This window comes from Microcebus murinus, chromosome 15, assembly GCF_040939455.1.
Source record: "Microcebus murinus isolate Inina chromosome 15, M.murinus_Inina_mat1.0, whole genome shotgun sequence".
Lineage (NCBI taxonomy): Eukaryota > Metazoa > Chordata > Mammalia > Primates > Cheirogaleidae > Microcebus > Microcebus murinus.
In genome coordinates this window covers 42,683,524-42,705,892 of record NC_134118.1, presented here as the reverse complement: position 1 = coordinate 42,705,892, position 22,369 = coordinate 42,683,524, and the positions used below count along the sequence as shown (strand labels likewise).

Here is a 22,369-nt window from a genome sequence, read left to right as displayed (position 1 = left end):
GTCAAATCTCAACAAGTGCAGCAATCTTCCTTGCTGAGCAGGAGGAGGGGGAGGCTATTTTAAGGTGTCTGTATACTTGTTTAACGTAAAGTCATAGAAAAGGAAAGCCAGCTCTCCAAGAGGCTTGACAGAGGCTAAAGAAAGGCCATTAAGTTTTGCTGCTCTGAATCTATGATTTAGGAGGTTATATTTTTCGGTGCATTTGATCTTGCCTAAGTCCCTTTCTTTCATTGCCCTCAATTTTCATATCACCACAATAAGGCTACATCATCTAAGTGTATTGAGTGCCTACGGTATGCCATACATTTTATGTGCATTATCTCATTCATTCTCACAACAACCTTGAAAGGAAGATATTGTCCTAATTTCACAGATTAGGAAACTGAAATGTAAAGAGGTTAGATGGTTTTAATACTTAGAAGTATGTCAGAAGAAGTTTTGTCATTGGGGTTGAAGAAAACATTTCTATGCAAAATTAAAGTTTGTCAGCTTTTAGGAAAAGAATTACAGATTACTCTATACAGATTTTAAATTCCTGTATGTTGAAAGATACCTGAAGATGGTTAAAAGGGAAGTGACAGGCTGAAATAAACTATCTGCCCCCTGTATGTCATGCAACATATCAATATATAGACTATACAAAGAGTACTCACAAATCAACAAGAAAAATTGCAAATGACCTAAGAGGAAAAACTGGGCAAAAAAAAAAAATGTAAATAGTTCACAGAAATTGAAGTACATAAATGGTCAAAAAACATAAAAAGATGCTCAATATCTCTGGTGGTCAGGGAAAATTTTTATTTTTAAAATTTAAAAATATTGAAATATTTTAAATTTAGATCAACAAATTTTTTATTTCCAAGAACTTTTTCACAGCAATCTATTCTGTTTTTATGGGCACAATATTCTCTTAGGATACTTACATAGTTTTAAAATTGTCTTTCATTTCTTGCATTAACCCTATTTTCTCAGAGGTTAATTCAATAAAATAAAGTAATGCCATGAAGTGAAATAATCTGGTTTTATCCCAATGTTTGGTAGTTTTTCGTTGTCTGTAAAAGAGGTCTACATGGGCCAACGTGTGTCTGAGAGACCTGATCTCCTGGCAGTGACTCCAGCTTCCCATCATAGGAGCCAGCTGTGGTGCTTGGGGTGAAGGGGAGGGCCAGGAGGACTGAGTGTGGCCAAACAGACTATTTTCCTTGGGGTGCCTGGGTACCTGGTTTTCTGCACGTGGGGGCTCCCTGTCCCTCAAGCCAGCTGTCAATTATGGAAGCTACTGCCTATTCTCTCTTGTCTCATTGCTCACACTGGGAATCTTACTCATCAGAATTCTCATTTTATTTGGCTTTTTGAAAATATATTCATGGCTTTAACCCAAGGCTGAGGTCAAGTCAGCAGCTCTGAGAGTTGCAAGCTGATGCAGTTCTTCCTAGCCCCTTAGCTATCTGTTGGCTGCCTCTCAGACTCAGTTTCCCGCTAGCCCCAGTTACTTCTAATCAGAGTTTGTTCCTATTCGTTATTGGGAAAATTTACTCGTTTAGAAGTCTATTCTTTCATTTAACTGGGGTTTCTGGTTCCTTGAGGGAAGAGAGGTAAATGTGTGCACCTTGAACTGAACATCTAAATAATTATTTGAGTCCATTTGTGGTAAGTGCTTTGAAGGAGAAATACAATACAGTGTGAAAGTGTATACTAGAGGGGCCTAACCTAATTTGAGGGTAGCGGGGAGAGGTTTAGGGAAAACTCCTCTCTGGAGATACATTTTAAAGTTAGACATAATTTTTTTGTTTTTACTCAGAAGCAGAGAAACAGGCTAGACGGCCTTTAGAGATTGCCTTCAGATTTATGATCCATTGGTTTGCTACATTTGTGTTCATAGTTGAGGAGTTTTAAAAAATGAAGGAAAAGAATAAATTTCTTTTCAAAATAGGGAGACTTATGAACCTGAAATGGCGATAGACTGAGCTCAGCATTTCGGCTAGCTCCTCTGTCATCACCTCTTCGGGCTTGCTCTACTTAGGCCTGAATGCACTCCTCAAAGAATTAGAGCTTTTACTGGAGACTGGAAGACTTTTCAAGGGATTACCTTCTTGTGGGCAAGGAAAGTTCACTTCTTGCCTAGGCAACAACTATCTCTTTTCTTTAGCTCTCTAATTTCACAGAGAAAAAGCCACTACAGAAATTCTTAATAAAATACTAAAAGCTAAATCAATCTTTCCTACAGAATGTAGGATAAGTAGCGTTTATATTGCTTTTTTTGTTACAATCAATAATTATTTTACTGCCATGATTATACCTTGACCATCAGCAAGATTCTGATCTTGAGGATCAGAACTTTTCTTATTCATGTAATCTTGCTAATAGGCAAAACTAATGGCTCAACATAATTGGATTAGAGAATGTATGCTTCTTGTCATACCTAAATTTGAGTTTTAGAAACTTGTATTCAAAAGGCTTTTTCTAGAGTACAGAAACTTGAATGAATGTTCTGATAGTTTCCAAGTTAAGATCATCATAACAGTCATTTAATGATACCTCCCTTATCTAGTGAAGAATCTCCAAGTATGGGCATAAAATTCCAGAAAGTCTACTTCAAATCCATTGGAAGCATGGATTTGCTTATCCTATGGATCAAATTCTACCTCCTGTGTACATAGTGATGGTCACCAAAATACTAAAATTATAGTAATTTGTCACATGATTAGCCATATACTGACTGCTACATAACTATTACCAACACTTCAGTTGAAAATTTGTTATTTGAGAATAACAATGGAAGGAATGTATTAGCTGCTTGCTATTTTTCTCACTCTCTGTGTTCAATCCCTGAGAAAAATTCTATTCCTGAGAAACAATATGTCTGGATTTTTGTAATCTCAACCCCCCACCACTTCTTTGAGACATAATTTAATAATTTGCCTTCTCAACCTTTATAGAAATTTGCTATTTGAAGAAAATTTTTTGACGCATTTGCAAAAGCCCAAGATAAAAATATTATTTACTTTGTATCCCAAAGTCCCTTAGTAAAAGATTTGTTTTGGTATTTAATGAAAGGAATTTCTCTCTCTAATATACAATCTTTTTAGCATATAAAGATTTATTACTAACATTTTGGTAGCATCAAAACTTATGACTGTGGTCTTTCCTTCTTGTTTTTGCAACAGGCTGAGAGAGAGAGACATTGGCTACTTTGACAACCTTAAAACAAACTCCAGGAATGTCACCAACAGCAACCAACTCCAAGCAACCAGAACTTCATTGTTTTCTTCAATAAAGTTCATTGACCATCATTGGATATGAAACTTGTGATTTTCTTGCCTTTCTTGATCAGCTGGACCCTGATACACTTTTTGACAGCATAATTCAGCTGTTTGGCTTCAACCTCAACTTTTTCCAGCACAAATTCCCTTAACATTTGAAGTGGCTCCAAAGGAGTTGACCTTCAGGGCTATACCTAGATGGGCTTTCTTGTTTGTCATGCCACTTCTGGTCCCATTGGTCGGCTATAGAGTTTCCCAGCAGCACAAAGACTGCAACACTTGCCCATCCTGCTGGTGCCACAGGCCAGAGTGAAAAATCTATTGATAATATACTTTTTTTAAAAAAATTGTGGTAAAATACACTAACATAAAATTTATCATTTTACCAAGGTAAATTTTCTCCAATGTTGTGGGTTACCATGTTTTATGTGTACAGTTCAGTAGTGTTAAGTATATTTGCATTGTTGTACAATCAGTCTCCAGAATTTTTCATCTTACAAAACTGAAACTCTATACCCATTGTGATGTTAATTTTATGTCAACTTGGCTGGGCCACAGTGCGCAGATATTTGGTCAAATGCTATTCTGGATGTTTCTGTGAGGGAGTTTCCAGGTGAGATTTACATTTAAATTGGAGGACTTTGAGTAAAGCAGATTGCCCTCTGTAATGTGGGTGGGCTTATCTAATCAGCTGCTGGCCTGAATAGAATAAGATTGACTTCTCCTTAGCAATAGGGAATTCTGCCAGCAGGTGGCCTTCGGACTTGAACTGCAACATTGGCTTTTGCCTGGGTCTCCAACCTACTGATCTTTCCTGCACATTTTGGACTTGCCAGCCTTTGTAATCATGTGAGCCAATTCCTTAAAACAAACCTTTTCTCTCTCTGTTTCTCTCTTCCCATATATATGCACACACACATATATTCATTTCTTCTTAGAAAGTCAAGGTATGCTCTGTAAGGTGTCTCATTTCTAGTTATTTTAAATTTAAGGGTAATAATGCTGGTTTATTATTTTCTAGTAATGTTCCTTTTCTTGAGTTGGGTGCTGACTATTTGAATGTGCTTACTTTGTGAAACTCATCTGGCTGACCCTTCATGATTCATGCACATTTCAAGATGTATGCTATGCTTCAAAAAGATACTAAAAAAAGCAGGTGATATCTACATATGGTTGGTATACATCTATTAGGGTACAAAGACAAAAAGATCCATGCATTTTACTCCCCCTGATGATTGTCAAAACTGAAAATGATATTTCCAGCAATAATAATACTGCAAGCACCCAAAATAATCCCCAACAGGGGTCATTTTTGTTATGGGACACTGTGTCATTGCGTGTGTTGGGAGGAATGCTGATGAAGAGTCCATCCTAAGAAATATGATGTTAAGACTTGATACTCACATAATTTAGGCTGAATCTACATGATTTCAAGGCAATTATTTAGAAGTGAAAAATTCTGTCAAGAAGTTACTTTGCCCTGTAGTTGTAAATGACTGGAGTGGCTGGTTTGGTTGTTTAGAATTGATGGACATGCAGGCTTCTTCAAGTTTTTTCTCCATAAATGTCTATAGATCATTATAAATGTCACTAACTCATTTTGAGTGGTAAGCATTTTTAAATTCTAAGGGAAGTCATAATGTAAAGCAGCCAGTACAAACTGATAGGCCACATCAGGCCCGCAGATTTATTTGATTTGGACTGTGCATTTGTTGGCCCACACAATGTTTTTATAAAAATTTGAATTAGTTGACAACTTTTTAAATGGAGCAATTTCATGCAAAAATCTTGATTTCTAGCTTTTTTGGAAAAACTAGCCAACCTGGCAAGAATGAGTCTACATTCCCACATGGCAACAGTTGGCTGGAACTGAGTAGCAGCTGCCCTTTTTAGCTAGAGCTTGTGCTATTCTGTTCCCCGTCACCACCCTGCCCTGAGGCTGGAGAGCTTGTGAACACCCAGGCAGTAGACTTCTGGGCTTTGCCAGGAACCACTTCTAACTTTCTGGAATGTCCACTAGAACACAAGGTTCATGGTGGCTCTCAGTAGTTGCTTGTTTTATTTTTTTTTCTGATTCTGATTTTCATGTGCTAAAAATCCTTCAAAATCCTTTGCTTTCTTCTTTGGTGAAAAAGGAAATGATAAGAAGACTATGGCCTTACATAAATGAAATATTGCAAAAGGAAGATGATTCAGACAGTACAGAATAGAGGAACACCTTGAAAGAAAATGTCAACTCAAATATAATTTTTTACTAAGCAATTTAGCCTTGAACTCTTTCTCCCATTTGAGGAACACTGAAGAAAATAGCACCCAAGAAATGTTTCAAACTAAGCCCTCTGTTTCATACAAGAGGGAAGCAAGGGGCAAAAGGTCAATCAGCCATCTTACGGTGGCAGAATTCTTTAGTTAACATAAATAGAAATAGATACAGAAAATGAGAACCATATGGTGGGCTAGGTCAAAGCCACCCTGTGTGTGTGTGTGTGTGTGTGTGTGTGTGTGTTTGCAAGGCCACCCACTGAGAAAAATATTCAAGTCAATGTGTCTCAGTATATTAACTCCTCCCTTTTAATTACTGAGGCAAAATATAATAGTTGATCCTTATGAAAATTGGATTTTAATATTTTTAGCATGTCTATTAAAATCATGCTCATTTTTAAAATGCAAGAAATATAGAAATTACCGAGAAGAAAGAGAAAAATCACCCAAGGCCTACTACTTAATAGAAACCATTCTTAAAATTTGGTGCACACTGGCCGGGCGTGGTGGCTCACGCCTGTAATCCTAGCACTCTGGGAGGTCAAGGCCGGCGGATTGCTTGAGCTCAGGAGTTCGAAACCAGCCTGAGCAAGAGCGAGACCCCATCTATACTATAAATAGAAAGAAATTAACTGGCCAACTAATATATATAGAAGAAATTAGCTGGGCATGGTGGCGCATGCCTGTAGTCCCAGCTACTCGGGAGGCTGAGGCAGCAGGATTGCTTGAGCCCAGGAGTTTGAGGTTGCTGTGAGCTAGGCTGATGCCATGGCACTCACTCTAGCCTGGGTAACAAAGTAAGACTCTGTCTCAAAAAAAAAAAAAAAAAAAAAAAAAAAAAAAAAAAATTGGTGCATACCATTTTAGAAATGTCCACTTAGAAATGGTTCTGATCCATTTAGAAGGGTCTCTAGAGATGGTAGAGGATAGCAGCCTGAATTGCATTGGAATCAATCCTACACTCTAGAACAGTTTGCAGTACCTTTCATTCTGTGAACCATGTGTCTGTTTGTAAGTGTGCTTTGACTTAGAGTTGGAGAACCTAAGAGAGGTTGAGAGAAAGGGAAGAGGTAACCTGTACTCATGGAAAAAAATCATCAAGAGGAGAGAGAGGAAGGGAACAGCAATCACAAACGCCATCCAGCATGGAGAGGGAACAGAGAAGTACGACACAGCAGTGGGGATTTTGTGATGCGGGCAGGGCTGACTCACTCTCAGGCACAGTGCCGAGGGCCCATCACACTTTTAAGGGCCCATGAAAATGTTTTAATTCCTTTAACATCAGAAGAAAAACAAATGAACTTTTAGGGCAAGAAAAACATTTTACTATATAATATTAATATATATATCTTTATGCTAATAGTCATAAAATATATTTTAAAATATCTTTTTATGGAGAAAGGGGTGGGTGAAGGCAGAAGTATGGCCTATGGCCCACAAAAGTCACAATGTGGTCCTGGGGGCGGTGTCAATATTCAGATTTATTAAACATACATGTGCCGTGTATTGTTTTTGCCACCTGTGATAGTATGGTTCCAAATTCACAAATGAGAACTCTGAAGCTGGAAGGAGGTGGGGAGAGGGAAAGTGGTGGAGTTGGGGGCTGCTCTCAGGAGTCCGATCTGCATTTCAGTGCTCTTTGCACAACGTGCGTGTGCTCTAGGAGGTGGCAGATATGGGGTAGAGACCAATACGGGAAGGAAGAGAACAGAAATTTAAAATATGGAAGGCTTTATAATTGGACAAGTATTTCCCTAGACACCAGACTTTCTTTTCGATGATACTTAGATGTAGAAATGAATATTTCTAAAAATATGCTAGCTCCAGATTGCTCAAGGTCAGGAGTTCGAAACCAGCCTGAGCAAGAGCGAGACCCCATCTATACTATAAATAGAAAGAAATTAATTGGCCAACTAATATACATAGAAAAAATTAGCCGGGTGTGGTGCCGCATGCCTGTAGCCCCAGCTACTCGGGAGGCTGAGGGAGCAGGATCGCTTGAGCCCAGGAGTTTGAGGTTGCTGTGAGCTAGGCTGATGCCACGGCACTCACTCTAGCCTGGGCAACAAAGTGAGACTCTGTCTCAAAAAAAAAAAAAAAAAAAAATGCCAGCTCAAGCGGGCATAAGGGACCGTGAAGGGAAGATGTTGGGCACCCAGCGACAAACAGGCTCATCAGCTTGGTTGTTATCATCAGTCTTTTGCGTTCCTTTGTGATCATGTTCTATGAAGGTGAACAAGACATGAGAAAAACAAAGTCAGTTTAAGGCCTTTAAAAGACATTTAATAAGATTGCTTGTTGCTGAGTTGTGACTATATTTAAGGCAGACTGCAATAAAACTCAGTAATGAGTTAAGGTTCTTTACTGATAAATGTGTGATTTATAAGAAAAAAAAACACACACTTTCTTACATAAAGATTTCTTTCGCTTTTTGTAAAATACATATATGTACACACATAGATGTATATTTGTGTGTCGTGTGTGTGTGTGTGTGTGTGTGTGTGTGGGTGTATCTTGCTCCTTTTTGCTGCGTTATCTACAAATTAATTGTACTTTGAACTTGAATTTTGGTTTGATAGGTAGCCCAAGTGAGTCACTGAAACAAAAAAAAGACATGATCTCATGAGCATTATTTTAAAATTTCAGTGTACTCCATTATTCAGAAGTCTTCACGTTTCTAGAAACAGCAGTGTCTGCCTCCCAGATGGCCGACTGAGGACAATGAGATAACTCTTGAAAAGGAGTGAAGAGAGGATGGGGCCTCTGGGAGCCAAGGGCTGGTAGTCACACCTCGAAAAGCCATCATGCTTACGTCTGCCGCAAAGACCGTCGTGAAGTCTAACTCTCCAAATGTAAACCATCAGATGATATTTTAAAAATTAATTTGGACTAGAATCACCCTGTGATTCACGTTATGCAGATCTATGGAAGCAAGAACACGAGTTAGCTTACAATGCTCACAGCAGCATGTTTTTCTTGTTAGCTGCAGGGGAGAATAATGCACAGGAAAAGGTGACGTAATGGTTGTCTCACTTTCATTATTCTCTCCCAAATGAATAAAGCTTCCACACCAAGGATGAGCTCACTCACTATTAGTGGAATAACATCTGGTGAGCTAGGGCCCCCAGCTGAACAGGCTATTGGTTTGGGGCTATATTTAACCAGCAGAGACTCAACTATTGTTACATGTATCACATATGCAGCCCAGCTATAATGTGAATATCTTCATAAGGGGTAAGGAAATACTCCTTAAAGTATTTTACCGTGTAAGCTTTTTCCTTATGAAGCAAGGCATTAACCTCTTCCAAAAGAGAACGTAGGCTATTATTAGAGTGGAATATCTGAGACATGTGACAGATGCCTTGGTCCTCCCGGGCTGAGGCTCAGATGCTTGCCATAGCTATCTAAGTTTACATTTCAAATCACGGAGAGGAATCTCTCGTCTTCAATTTCCCTTCCCATTCTTAATTTCCAGGCAGGCCTGCCACACTGACAATGGTGAATTTTGCAGTGTAATCTATCTAATAGATTTACTGTAAATGATGAATCATCCTAGTACTTAAATCTAATGAGTAATGCTATAAGTCAATTTGGTTTTAAAAAATGCAGCATAGCTAAGGTCATCAGTTAAATGTGCTAATACAGAGTCATGGAGATGTTCAGACACATGCGCAGTCAGTCCTACTGGTCATGAAGCCAGAATCCGCTGGAATCTGCTGTGTGCCAAAGCATTTAGGGGAATTGCCCACTGAAAATCATGACATTCAAAAAGGAGATAGGAATTTCATTCCATCTGGATGAGGAACACTCCCTCAAGTTTAGGCTCCTCTGATTGCTCTCTCCATAAAATATATTCATACTTTATTGTGAAGACACTAACAAGCTATTATCATTTTTATTTAAAAGACCCATTATGAAAATAATACCTATTTATTGAAGAAAATATGGGGAATTTGGAGAAGAACAAAGAAGAACATGCAATGCACCCTGATTCTAACCACACAGACCTTTTGGCATATGCTAGTCTTTTTGTTTCAGTGTATGTAAGCATCTTCTCATGTCATTAATTGTTCTTCTATATTTCAGTCTAAGTGGCCATGTAATATTCCATCATATGACTGTACCACAATTTATCAAATCTATTCCCTCTTAAACATTGAGTACACTTCTAATTTCTTGCTGTTATAAACAAGGCTGCAATAAAGATCCGTGTAGGTGAATCTTCGCACATATAGGTGATTATTTCCTTAGGATAAATTTGCAGACATAAAATTGTTGAGTCGAAGCGAATGTATGTATTTAAGGGTTTTATCGCCTGTTGAGGATGCCTTCATGGGGGAAGGGGAGATTTGCTCCCTGAGAATGGCATCAAGATTAGAGATGCTGCCCAAGTCCCTTTGCTTCAGTCTACCTCTGGTTTCTTATCTATAAAATAAGAGGGTTGGAACAATGAGGAAACAATGGTGTTTATCCTGCCAAATGACTTTCATATATTACCTCAGTTAATCCATATGATAATCCCGTGAGATAGGTCCCATGATTTGGAGAGGTTCAGACGGCTCATAGAGGAGCAAGACCTTGAACCTGGGTCCACCCTCCCCAAAGCCCATGCTCTAATCTGCCTACCTATATCGTTTCCCCAGGGCTACCACACACTCAAGTCGCCAATTCTGTGCACCGTGCGAGAGCCATCGTTCTAGGAGTAGGGGACTCAGTGGTGAATGAAACAAAGTCCTTGACCTCAGGGACTCTGTCTTGGGGAGACAGACAAGTTTGTAATATATTAATAGGTGGCAGTAAGTTCTATGGAGAAGGATGAAGCAGGGGAGAAGGATGTGTATGGTATCACAGGATCCTGCTTTGGACAGAATGGTCAGAGAAGGCCTTTCTCAGTGGATGAAGTGAGTGAAGCTGCCACACGGGCACGTGAGGGACAAACTGTCCAGGCAGAGCAGCAGCAGGACAAAGGCCCTAACACCCGGGCTTACCTCACATGCAGGGGAACTGCACAGAGGTCCTTAGGGCTGGCGTGCGGCCAGACTGACGCTGATTCTATGAATCAGTTAGAGCAACGGCCCCCAACCTTTTTGACATCTGAGACTGTTTTCATGGAAGACAATTTTTCCACGGACCAAGGGGAAGTGGGGATAGTTTCAGAATGATTCAAGCGCATTACATGTATTGTGCACTTTATTTCTATTATTATTACATTGTAATAGATAATGAAATAATTATCCAATTCATCATAGGTTGGGGGCTCTTGAGTTAGAGTCAGGGAGTTAGAGACTGGACACAGGTGGGCCCTCAGCGGCCACTGGCCGGCAACCCTGGTGGAGCAGACGACACGTCTGTGCTTCTGAGGAGGGAAGACGCCTAACCACCCCTCACCTGATTCCTGTGTGTTAGAATTGGCTTTAGGTAGCTGGACCTTAAGCCACAGCGTTAAGTAAAGCTCTAGTCTTCCTTGCCATGGAAAAGCTTGTGCAGGTGTATTTCCGGACTCAAAGGGAAGAATTCCAATCCATGGATCATTCGGCCATATTCATTACTGGCCCTCTCCAGAGGAGGAAAAACGTCTGCTCCATATATCACTGGAAAATAAAATAGCAACATAAAAAACAAACAATTTATTTGACTGGGATTATCTTGCAGCTTTGGAAAAACATCCCATTTCAAAGTCCAAAATGATGTACTTATTAATCACTTTAGAGGACAAACACATCTATTCAGAGACCAGCTGTTTCCTGATGTCATTTAAATTTTCAAGTCCCACTACAGGATCCTGCCAGAGGAAGGAATCAAGCTTCCTTTCCATCCTTGCAAATGTGTCTTTTAAAATTTAATTTGGGATTAAACTAATTTATTATACATTATTAAGAATCTAAATGTTCTCCCAGACCAATTTCCAAGAGTATAGGAACAACAGAGTCGCTGGGTGGGAGTTATCTGCAGCGAATGAACTGGATTTTACAAGGTTCTTCAGACAAAAGAGATGAAGAAGAGTATGTTGAGAGCTTCTGTTGTTCCAATGTAATAACCCATGAAATTTAGTACAAAAAAAAAGCTAGCGTGCTTTAGAATCTTCCAGTTTTGGGATCGTATTCATTCTATGCACGCTAGTGAGGAAGAGGGGCATTATTAACACCCAAAACTAGCACCTGTGGTAGAGAAATACTCCATAAACTACTAAGAGTGAAAGATGCTTTCTGAGGACATGGAATAGCTGGGAACAAAGGGCAGTCATAGCTAAATGACAATAAACATTTGGTGTGTCTTGGGGGGGGGACTGAGAGAAGGGAGTATGTGGAAAAATATGGTGATAGATCTCAAAATCTTTTAAGATGTAGACTATGCAACGCTCAGTTTTATATTTTTATTTCTGTGATGTGAACTTCACCATCACCATCCCAAAGCTTTAGTGAATTCCGCTATATACACAAATGCCCTGCGTGAATGCTGAATGCTGTGCATGTGTGAGCACGTGTCCTGTGAGCACTGAAAGGCTCTGTTCCAGGTTTGGGTTAATGTGGTACAGAAAAGGGACAGCGTGTGCCACATGGCAGGGTAATCTGTCACTTAAACTCATCAATGGAAACAGCAACCAGAGCCAGAAATAACAATGAAGATGAAAGTCCCCTGGGAAGTCCCAGCCATTTGGGGGATGAACACTACACTTTTCACAGGAGGTAATAAAAAATGGGAGTTTGGGGCTCACGTCTGTACTCCCAGCACTCTGGGAGGCTGAGGCGGGATGATCGCTTGAGGTCAGGAGTTCGAGACCAGCCTGAGCAAGAGCGAGACTGCCTTGTCTCTACTAAAAACAGAAAAAATTAGCCCAGCATGGTGGCATGCGCCTGTAATCCCAGCTACTCTGGAGGCAGAGGCAGGAGGATCGCTTGAGCCCAGGAGACTGAGGTTGCTGTGAGCTAGGCTGATGCCATAGCACTCTACCCAGGGTGACAGAGTGAGACTCTGTCTCAAAAAAAAAAAAAAAAAAAAAAAAAAAGCCAAAACCACACTCTTAAACAGCAGAGTTGATGAGCTTCTGGGTCACTGAACATGTGGGGGTGCAGGGAGGGTGGCATGCCCAGAAAGGGCATGGAAGCTCTGTGCACATCCACCTCACATACTCTCTTCCATCTAACTCTTCCCGACTTGTATCCTTTATAATAAACCAGTAAATGTTAAGAAAAAGAAAGAAAGAAGAAAAAAGGAAGAAGAAAGAAAGAAAGAAAGAAAGAAAGAAAGAAAGAAAGAAAGAAAGAAAGAAAGAAAGAAAGAAAGAAAGAAAGAAAGAAAAAATGGGAGTTCATTGAACCATCTCAAGAGGCAAGGAGACTATTCTGACATCTGGGTGATGTGCCAACAAAAAATTTGAAATTGAACCAGCTCTCTCATATTTCTCATGTTGCTCCTGAAACATGATTTTGGTTGAGGCATAAAAAGTAGTCACTGAGGTTTCTCACCTCGTAGTAACAGCTAGGACCTTGGGCTGAATGTCTAGAAGTTACCCAGTTCTCTCTGATCTAGACAGTGGTGAAGACCAGATTCTGAATTTTTCAATATTTCTTAATTTGTGCAGTCCCAAAGTAGTTCTTCATAGGACTGTCAGAGCTTGTAAATTGACACACAAATGCTATAGAAGTTATAGTCTATTGTGACCATAGAAACCAAAAGAAAACATTTGAAGGAAAACATCAGGAAATACCAGGCTGGAGGATGTTTGTTGAATGTGGTTTCTTAAGTGTCCCCAGTTCTTCAGAGGAGACAGGCCTGGGTTAGTGGCAGCAGCCATCTGCACGACCATGGTTAGCTCTGGCACATCAGCTGAAGCCCCACTTAGAGGCTTATAAAACTTCTCATCAACCTCACCACCCTAAAATTCTATTATATTAATAGTTTTTATATGGTTGGAAGAAGAAAAAAGCCCTCAGCAAGTTTTGTCACTTGGATAAGATCACATTCCAAGTACAATTTCTTGGTATGCCACATGACCATGTTGCTTCATTGACCACAGGTTACACAATGATTACTAGACATCACATACATAGATATACTGCAGTTATGACCTGGAGGCAAGATTGTGGCATGTGCGACTGGTTCAGTACTTAGAAGTGGCGGAGCCTAGCAGGGCTGGCCAGGCCTCCCACAGAGCTCCATTTAAAAAATGGTTGACTAGGATATTCAGAATTGGTGACATCATGTTAGAAAATTGTTTTCCTAAGGATCATATGTGGCTTCATATAGAATAATGCCAGAGAAGGACTGGCCAGAGAAGGACTTCCTGATTGCATATGTAGGATTTGCTTATATTTACCAAAGGAGTAACTTTTCCTATTTTTATTCCCATCCTCAGAGAAGGTGGACTGAGTACAACCCAGGACCAATTTGTTTGCAAGAAGGAAAACGTAACACAATCCAGTTTAAGTAAAACTTGAGCTTCATTGAAAGAACGCTGGAATAGCTCAGAGAACTGAAGGATGGTTCCTAGGAACTACAGCTGTTTTGAAGACACCGTGACTAGAACCAGGCACTCAAATGCTAAGTAGTATATGCTTCTGAATCCCACGTCTGCTTTCCTATGCGTGCTGTTTTCATTCTATTTTACTATGAGGAAAGGCTTTTTCTTCGTGGTGGGAGAGTTTTCCCAGACCTAGGCTTTCTTCATCCTTAGAGGAAAAAGGGCTTTTCTCATCCAATTTTAGGTTAAAAAATATCCTGAGGTAGGCCCCTGGTTGGCCAGGTTTAAATCATGTTTCCAACCCCTGAATGAATTCCCGTGGGTAAGAATATGAAGTACCATGACTGGTTGGTCATGTGTCTATTTCTGAGAGTAAGAAGGTGGATTCTGTCACCATAAGGAGAGTATGGATCATCACATGCCAGGTAGCCATACTCATCTGTATGGTACATCTTTTAGCATCTTCCCACTGCCTTCCTTACCTCAATGAAGATCACTGAGAGGAGGAGGCCCACCCACAAATTCAACCTGGCCCAAAGAAGGAAAGTTGCTTTTTCATTTTCATGTAAGTAATGTTGGCCATCAGGGTAGATGTTTCCTTTGCCTGGTAAGATACCATGTTAGACTTTATCTCTGAAGCATAGGTAGGACTCTGCAAATGGTTTGGAAATAGAAAAAAAAAAAAAAACCCAAAATCTTCTTGGCATAATCTTGTAAAATGATGTTTCCATCATGGTCAGAGGATTTTAGACAGATAACTTCACATTTAGAAAACATGTATCTTCTCTAATATATTAATAGATTCAGAGTGTACTATCTTTGCAAAGTATTGTTTCTATGAGAAAAGGTGTGTGGGACGTGTTTAGTCCAACAGTTCCCCACAGAGAAAACTGCAAGAATGGTAAGGATGTGTAGGCTCACGGTGAACCGGCGCTGAGATTTCAAAAGAGAAGCTGGACTTGCAGGGCAAAGCCCACCTTGGCTGTCCCATGAGTCTCCCCATCAAAAAAATGCATTGCTGTGCTTGTTGTATCCTTGAATTGTCTAGGTGGGGACCTGAGGCCAGGGGTGGGGTTTATGCAACAGGAGTAAGGATTGGTATTCCAAGAACTGAAGAACTAAACATTTTTACAAGGAGCAAAAGGGGGCTGGACTTCAAGCAAGGGAGCAAAGTGAGAAACTACAGTGTCTCCAAAGGAAGACGCATGCAAAGGGCTTGCAATTTTTTTTCCCGTTGGGCTGTGGGAATTGTCATATTTGTCATCCAATCTTAAGGTGTCTCTTCCTATATTATAACTCCCTCTAGTTTTCACCAACCCTTTAGTTAAGTCCAATAGACACGCACAAGTTCTGTGTTGGTGTTTTGGGGAATTAAAGAGGAGAACAACAAAAGAAAGCGCAATTTTTGTATCCTTCCACAGAGACCATCATCATATCCTGAGAAAAGAAATCCCAGGCCATCCAGGTGGCACCAGGCTGGAGACTCAGGGCAGAGCTGATGGCAATGGAGAGGAGCAAGTGACTCATACGGGCAGCTGCAGAGAGGGTGACTCAGGGGCAGATGTGAGGCAAACATCCTTTTTCTCAAATATCCTAGAGGAAGGTGACCCTCAGGGGTTGAGAAACGGGAATGATGGGGCAGAGGGTGGAGGGGAGGTAAACACTGACTTTATTCTCTGCAATTAGGCTCTTTCCTCCTCTTTTATCCTCTCTTCCTCAACATTTATTAAATTTATTTCTTCTTCAAAGATAGCTCAAAGATGCTTTGCTTATGCAAGTTTTATAGAGCTCACTTTATTCGACCAGGAATTTTTATTAGGTATATGCCTGTCATCTTCACTAGACTGCAATGACAGTGACTATGACGTGCACACAGGGCAGGATGGTACCTGAGATAGTGCTTTGCATACTGTTGGTGCTTAATAAGTGCTTTTAAATTGATTTGAAAATGATTTACTTAGTTGATTTCCCTTTCTGCAAGAGCCAACTAAATTCTAGTTGAATCTTGTCTGCACTACATTCTTTCCTTTAAATTGACATGTTATTTAGAGTATTTTAATAACTTTTGCTATTTTAAAATGATACCTAAGTAAGGCAGGGCATGGTGGCTGACGGCTGTAATCTTAGCACTTTGGGAAGCTGAGGTGACAGAATTGCTTGAGCCCAGGAGTTGAAGACCAGCCTGGGCAATGGCGAGGTCCTGTCTCTACTAAAAATAAATAAGTAAATAAAAATTGGCTGGATGTAGTGGTGTGCACCTGTAGTCCCAGCTACTTGGGAGACTGAGAGAGGAGGATTGCTTGAGCTCAGGAGTTTGAGATTGCTGTGAGCTATGACAATGTCACTACGCTCTAGCTTGGGCAACAGAGCAAAACTCTGTCTCAAAAAAAAAAAAAAAAAAAAAGATACTGACCTAAACTAATTTCTTGCTAAGCTTCTCAGGGAAGTAAACTCACAAATATTTCAGGTGTCAGAACATCAAAAGTACACATTGTTCTTTATAAAGGGAAGGACCACAATGGGACATTTGCTTTTCAGGAAAGTTCTTGATGCTGTTAGGATGATCTCAACTTCCCCTTAGGAAGTTAGGCTGTTTTAGGAAGAGAGTAATTATTGCCAGAGAAGGAGTCAGATTTTCTAGTGGTCCAACCAGCAGGGTCGGCTACGGAGAAATTGATACTTAAAATTTGTTTTCTGCTCAAGAAACAATCCCCAACTCCAACCTTCTCTAATTACTACATATACCTGTAGATGCAATAGTCATTACATAAAGAGAGAATCTCAAAACAAACCCAAGCTTTTTTTCATTGTAGAAATCTTCCCTGAGCAATTTCATTTTTTAAAATGAATAATTGAAGATAATTTTGAATACTGGAACATGGCTGTGATGTAAGAAATGAAAATAACAGAGTAAAAAAAATCACATGTAGACTGTGATTGCAGCTATTTAAAATATTTATACCTGTGGAAGATAACATTGCAAAAATAAGATAGCTGTGTTGAAGAAGAGCAGAAAAAAGAAAGAAGCTGTGCCATCTTGGACATAGACAATGCTGCTGTAATAGAGACACCTGGTGACACAGTGGCTTCAAGGACAAAAATGTTTATTTTCCTTCACATGTGTCCAGGGCAAGGAGGCAGGTGACTCTGCTTCATGTGGCCACCCAGGGACTCAGACTCCTTCTGTCTTGTTCTCATGCCATTCCCGAGGGCATTGTCCTCAAGTGCTGGGTTGTAGTTGTGCCATGTTCAGCTTAAAGAAAGCAAACAGCATGGAGGAGTTAGTGCCATGCTATAGGGTCCAGACTGAGAAGTGGCACTCATCATTTCTACTCACATTGCTTTGGTGCATATTGTCACATGGCTATATCTAACTGCCAAGAAGGCTAGGAGATGCAGTCTAGTTGGGTTATCTTGTGCCCAGAACAAAGTACAGCATGGATTTCTCTGCTGTTCTAGCTACCAATCGTTGAGAACTGTGCTTGGTGATTTACAAATACTGCCTCATTTAATTCACATAGCTCCATATCCAAGACCCTCATAGTTACTAAACATATAAAGGGGTCTTCAAAAAGTTCATGGAAATTGCATGTTATGAGAAAACTATGCATGGATTTCAAATTTTTTTGCACCCGAATAAACTCATACTAACTTGTTATAACATATCTGAACAGGATCTACTTTGAAGCACTAAGGAGGATAAGACATCAGTTTGAAAACAGCCCCTCTCAAAGCAACATGAATTCTGCTACAACTGAAGCAAGAACAAACATCAAATTTATGGTGAAGGTTGGGTGGAAGGTGAAATCATTGATGCTTTGCCAAAAGCTTATGGGGACAATTCCCCTGATGAAATCAACAGTTTACAAATGGATAACTCATTTTAAGAAGGGAAGAGATGACGTTGATGATGAAGCCTGCAGTGGCAGACCATCTGCATGGATTTGCAAGGAAAAAATTAATCTGCAAGGAAAAAATTAATCTTGTTCATGCCCTAATGGAAGAGGACTGACAATGAACAGCAGAAACAATAGTCACACCATAGATACTTCAATTGGTTCAGAATGCACAATTCTGACTAAAAAATTAAAGTTGAGCAAACTTTTCACTCAATGGGTGCCAAAACTGTTGCACCCAGATCAGCTGCAGACAAGAGTAGAGCTTTCAATGGAAATTTTAAGGAAATGGAATCAAGATCCTGAAGAGTTTCTTTGAGAAATATTGTAGCAGGAGATGAAACATGGCTCTACCAGTAGGATCCTGAAAACAAAGCACAATCAAAGCAATGGCTACCAAGGGGTGGAAGTGGTCCAGTCAGAGTAAAAGTGGATCAGTCAAGAGCAAAGGTCATGGCAACAGTTTTTTGGGGGATGCGTTTGCATTTTGCTTGTTGACTTTCTGGAGGGCCAAAGAATGATAATACCTGCTTATTATGAGAGTGTTTTGAGAAAGTCAGGCAATGCCTCACCAGAAAAATGCCTAGGAAAGCTTCACCAGAAAGTCCTTCTCCACCACAACAATGCTCCTGCTAATTCCTCTCATCAAACAAGGGCAACATTGCAAGAATTTCAATAGGAAACCATTAGACATCCACCTTAGTGTACTGATTTAGCTCCTTCTGACTTCTTTATGCTTCCTAATCTTAAACAGTTTTTAAAGGACCCCTGTTTTTCTTCAATTAATAATGTAAAAAAGACTACATGGACCATATGAAATCCCTAGGACCCTCAGCTCTTTAGGGAGGAACTAAATGGCTGGTATCATCAATTTAAAAAAGTGTCCTGAACTTAATGTAGCTTATATTGAGAAATAAAGTTTATATTTTAAAATTTTTATCTTTGAATTTGATTTTCCATGAACTTTTTGAAGTCCCCTTGTATGATCCTTGCATCACATCTACTATCTTTCATCATAATGGTATTCTGAGTATCATCTTCAAATGTTTAAATGTTGTTGTACAGCAGTGCCAATTAAGAATCCACATTTCATTATCTCTGAAACTCCTTTTGACTCCAAAATATCACTTTTTCATTTTTTACAAAAATAGAAACAGGGTTATATGGACCATTAAGTAGAATTGAAGTGTGGGAGGAGGTGGGACTCTCAAGGAAACTGTGAGATGAAAATAATTGAGAACTATGGATTACTGTATTATGACTTTTATATCCAACATATTTTTTGTTTCATTATTCATCTCTATCAATGTTTAGTTTCTAAAGTAAATTTGCTTTTCATATTTAAAAAATTCAATAAGTTATTATATTAGAAATATGATTAGCATAAAAATTCAGTTACTTCATTAAATATGTGGATATGGATTTTTAATATCAATATTGGAGAATTAACAATTTTTATCATGTATCCTAATTTCTAATTCCCTCCCCCCACACAAGTACACCAGTTAATTAAACCATAAATTTTGGTGTCATCCTTGGGTACCTGCTGTACCCACATGTGCCCCAGATCTGATAACTCATCCAGTGCTATCAATTTTACTCCTTAAATGCTTCTCTTCTCTGCCTTCTCTTAGAGTACCACAGCTGACACCCACTGCTTTCTCCATGTTCTGGTCCAATCCATTCTGTACACTGCTGCCAGAAAGATATTTTCTAAAACACAAATCTGATCATGGAACTGTCTGACTCATAACCTTTCGATGACTTTCTAATGCCTTCACCATATGGACCACATTTCATTTGATCTCACTGACATTTCCTACCTCCTAGGGTACCCTGTCAAACTCTATGCAGGTATCCACATGTGCCATGTGTGCTCTTACTTATGGGCCTTTGCATATGCCTCTCATCTGACATCCCAGCTCCTAGAGGACCCTCAGGTCTCACTTTCAACACCAGTGTAAACAGAACTGCAAACTGACTGCCCCAAACGGAGTTAGCTGTCCTGCTGTGTGATTCCCTAATAGTCTGTTCCTAAACCTATCTTGCCACTTAATAGAATGTCTAATGATTTTCTGTCAGTTTGTCTGCATTGCTAAACTATAGGCCCCTTGAAGGTAGGGACAGTGTCTTATTTGTTTAATCTCCAGCTCCTGCCATTAGTCTGGCACAAGATGGACGCTCAATAAATGTGTTTTGGAGAAAGAAAGGATGGAAAGTTCTGACTTATCCCTTAGCCATCATCTTTCTTAAGAAGTGATGGGAATATCTATAGCTCTGATGTCAGCCTTTATTGAGCCCACTGAGAACTTAAGTGAACAATTCAGGGCTCTCTGACTAACAGAGATGATGGAAGTAATTTCTTGTCCTCACTGCTGGAGCCCATAAATCAGCTGAATGAATCATGGTTATGTTCCTGGTATGGGTGCATGAAAATGGTCTAAGAACTCCTAGCAACTCTCTCAAAATTAAGACAAATTTCAGTGTTTGGCAGCTTAAAATATTTTCTGGCACATACATTTCCAAGCTCCACACCTGGCAGAAGGATGGTATCATAAAATTGAACATGATTGTGTTGGACAAGTAAACTGTGCTTCTGCTAATATAAGCACAAAAGCTACATTTATATTCTTATTCACTGAGGTATGTAATGGTGACTAATGAAGACATATCCAAGATGGGTGTGAGTCCAGAGCAGGGTTAGGACCTAAATTTGGCTGTGAAATACATGTCCACTGACCTTTGCAGTATCTGGCAAACTTTATTTTGAAAACAAGTTTGATATTTAAATTATGCCTAGAAAAATCTGAGCTGAGCAGAGGTCCCTGCCCAATTCCTGCATCCCAAATAAGAGAATAATGGTCTCTGTCTTCTAAAAATTACAAACTATCCTCTAAATAGGTAGACTCCACATGGCAGACAATTTTTTAAATTTCTAGAGCCATCAATTAGAAGTCACTGTATTGGTCAGGAATTAAGTTCTGTGTGAATACAGAAAACCTTGAATAAATAGAGGCTTAAAACTGATTGAGAGCTTTGGGTTTCTCATGTAGTAAATTCAGAGGCAGGAAATTCATATCTGGTAAAGTAGTTCTAGAATGCCAGTAGGGACTGTTTTGAGTTGAATTGTGTTCCCCCAAAGGATAAGTTGAAGTTCTAACCCCTGGCACCCTTGAATGTGACCTATTTGAAAATAGGGTCTTGCCAATGTAGTCAAGTTAGGATGAGATCATTAGGGTGGGCTCTAATCTAATACGACTGGTGTCCTTAAAAGAAGATGAAATTTAGATAGAGATATTCAGGAAGATGGCTATCTGAAGATGGAGGCAAAGATAGGAATTATGCTGTAGGAAACCAAGGAACACCTGGGGCCACCTAATAAGGGGCAAGGAAGGGCCCTCCCTTAAAGGCTTCAGAGAGAGCACGATCCTGCCAACACCTTCATTTCAGACTGCTAGCCTCCAGAACATTTTGGTTTAAGGCACCCAGTTTTTGGAAATTTGTTTTAGCAGCCCTAGGAAAAGAACACAGGGATCCAGGCTCCTTATATGTCTTGGTGGAGCCAAGCTTTTTGCCTTGTAAGCACATGATGGCTGCTCCAACACTAGCATCTTGTCTAAGTTCCAAGTAGGAAAAGAACAACTGACAAAAGGCATATGCCTGTGAAGTCTACCTTCTTTTATGTTCCTGAAAATTGGTGTTTTATTTAAAGAGAGAATGAAAAATAATTTATATTAATATGTTTATATGTCTTTTAAAATTTTTTAAATAAACTTTATTTTTTAGAGCATTTTGAGGCTCAAAGAAAAATTGAGCAGAAAGTACAGAGTTCCTATTTACTCTCTGCCCACTATGTGCACAACCTCTCCCATGATCAACATCCCACACCAGAGTGGTACATTTATTACAATTGATGAACCTACATGACACATCATTATCACTCAAAGAACATAGCTTACCATGCAGTTCACTCTTGCTATTATTGTACATTCTATGGGTTTTGACAAATGTGTAATGACATATCTACCACTGTAGTATCTATCATACAAAGTAGTTTCATTGCCCTAAAAATCCTCTGTGCTCTGCCTAGTCATCCCTCCCACCTCCAGCCCCACTCCTGGAAACCACTGATCTTTTTATTGTCTCCATAGTTTTGCCTTTTCCAGAATGTTATATAGTTGAAATTATACAGTGTGTAGCCTTTTCAGATTGGCATCTTTCACTTACAATGTGCATTTAAAGTTCCTCCATGTCTTTTCATGGTTTAATGTTGAATAATATTTCATTTTATTAATATACTATAGTTGGTTTATCCATTTACCTACTGATTGGATTGGTTGCTTCCAAGTTTTAGCAATTATGAATAAAGCTGCTATAAACATCTGTGGGCAAGATTTTGTGTGGACATAAGTTTTAAGATAATTTGGGATTATTTGAAAACATTTGCTGGATCATATGGTCAGAGTATGTTTAGTTTTGTAAGAAAC

At 39.5% G+C, this 22,369-nt stretch overlaps 1 pseudogene; it reads right to left on the bottom strand.

Annotated features, from left to right (window-relative positions):
* Positions 1 to 3,130: 3,130 nt before the first annotated feature.
* On the bottom strand, positions 3,131 to 3,550 carry LOC105881749 (small ribosomal subunit protein uS12-like; annotated as a pseudogene).
* Positions 3,551 to 22,369: the final 18,819 nt, after the last annotated feature.